Below are 2,064 nucleotides of genomic sequence, written 5' to 3'. Positions count from 1 at the left end.
CCGTGGGTGCCAGGGGTGACTGGCACTGTTGGGGAAAAACAGGCAGACTTGCGGGCCAGGAGGGCTAGCAAGCGAGGTTCACTTCGGGGACTGGGCCAGGAGTGGAGCCCAGCAGGCCAGACGGGCTGGCAAGGCAATGGAGGCAATCTGGCGAGTGGCAGGCCCAACGGGGTGCAATTGGGCCAGCCCAGCACGGGAGAAGGTGCTGGAAGCCAGGGGGCGTCGCCAGATGGAAGGAGGTTCAATGGGGCTGGAACAGTCGAGAAGGTTCCAGGGGCATCCGGAGATGTCCAGGCGCAGATGAGGTTCAGCGGGCACGCTGGCAGGCCGCGCGAGGCTGGCGGGCCGAGCGCGCAGATGGGGCGCGCTGGTGGGCCGCGCGCACGGAACGATGCTGGTTGGCCGCGCGGGGAAACGAGGTTCACGCGGGCTGGAAGACGCGCGAGAGTTCCAGAAGCTTCGAGGATTCTCCAGGCGCTGCTGGAAGCTGCGAGGCGCGGGCAGAGAGGCGCGGGCGGGCCGAGGACGCGCGGGGCGCACGGGCCCGTAGCACGCCAAAATGAGGTTCATTGCCAGAATCTGCCAGAAAATTCCAGAACGTCCCAGATTGCTCCCAAACCGCCCAAACAGGGCCAGACACGTGGAAAAACACCAACCACGAGTTAAGGTCGGTTGAGCACCCTCATTTGCCTATAAATACCCCCATTGGCAACATGTAACTCAACAACTTGAGAGTGGGAGCCTCCAACACCAAAATAGCCTTTGGGACACCTTGTAGACACTTTGTGGTACATTTGTGAGCTTTCTTGTATTCTTGCCTTGTAAATTTTCCCAAGTGTAATATAAAAGCCATTTTCCCCAATTCTCTTCCCTTCTAGCTAGTTTAGCTAGTTTAGCTTCCTTCATCCCACAAGAAGCTGGCCGAGCTCTTCACAACCCTTCAAATTACTTTCCGCTGCGTGATTGTGAGGTTAGGCTGACTTAGCTCGACGGACTGAGCTGAGTGCCGCACGGCTTAAGCGATTTTTGGGGTTGGAATCACTTAGTCCGTGACAAGTGGTATCAGAGCCTACTTCCGCTGAGGTTCATTCTGCTGATACCATTGGGAAGTGGTATCAGAGCCATTGGAGGCAAATTCTGCCTGGTTCTGTTTGGCCAGCGGTAGCATACTGTGAGGTTTATTGCTGCTGTGATTGGAGTTGCCGAAATACCAGAGGGTGGTATTGCTGCTTCAGTGAGGGTCAGCTTGCCTTAGTGAGGTTATTTCCAGCTGATTCCGAGCAAGAGTCTGCCAGAATTATTGGGGCGCTGGTTTGGCAGAAAAGTGAGGTTATTTCTGCCAGTTTCTGGGCAAGTTGCTGAGCAGTTTCGGCAAGGGTGATTTTTGGCTGCAGAAGAACAGTCCAGCGAGGTTAGCCTGTCCAGAATTGTGAGGGTGATTTCTGGGCATTGGTGGCAGATTTTCAGGGGAAGAAAATCTGTGTGCTGGAGTAACCAGTGAGGTTCAAAACTGCCTACGGGGGTAGTGCAGTGAGGTTCTTTCTGTGAGAGGCCAAAAGCAGCAGAATTTTACCCGCGACCAAGTAAAGAGGAGTACTTGGTTCCCCCACCCGTTTTGGAAGAAAGGAGGTTTTCATCGAAGGAAGCAAATTTTGCCAACAATGTCAAGCCCGACAAAGGAAGTTGGGATGGTTGGCTTGGGTGCTCCAAAAGGGAAGGAGCATGGCGACCTAAGGAGGAAGTTGGAGCCAAAGAAACCTAGCCAAGGGAGAGCGGAGCTAGGGGACTTTGAGGTCGAGCTCGCAAGGGTGCAATTGCGACTTGTCGATGATGATCAACGCTTCGAGGAGATAGAGTCCCACCTTGAGGAATTTGAGTCAAGACGAGGTTCGCGAGGAGATGCAAGGGGCGCTAAATGAAGCCATCGACAAGGTGGTTAAAGAAGGTGAGTCTTCGAAATCCTCCCTCCTTAGTGAAATTGCCGCACTTAAGGAAGAGAATGTGTTGTTAAGGGGTGAACTTGGGAAATTGGTAGAGGAGTTGAGAAGGATGAAGGGTGAGGTG

This window comes from Manihot esculenta, unplaced genomic scaffold, assembly GCF_001659605.2.
Source record: "Manihot esculenta cultivar AM560-2 unplaced genomic scaffold, M.esculenta_v8 Scaffold64, whole genome shotgun sequence".
Lineage (NCBI taxonomy): Eukaryota > Viridiplantae > Streptophyta > Magnoliopsida > Malpighiales > Euphorbiaceae > Manihot > Manihot esculenta.
This window is presented reverse-complemented; position numbering follows the sequence as displayed.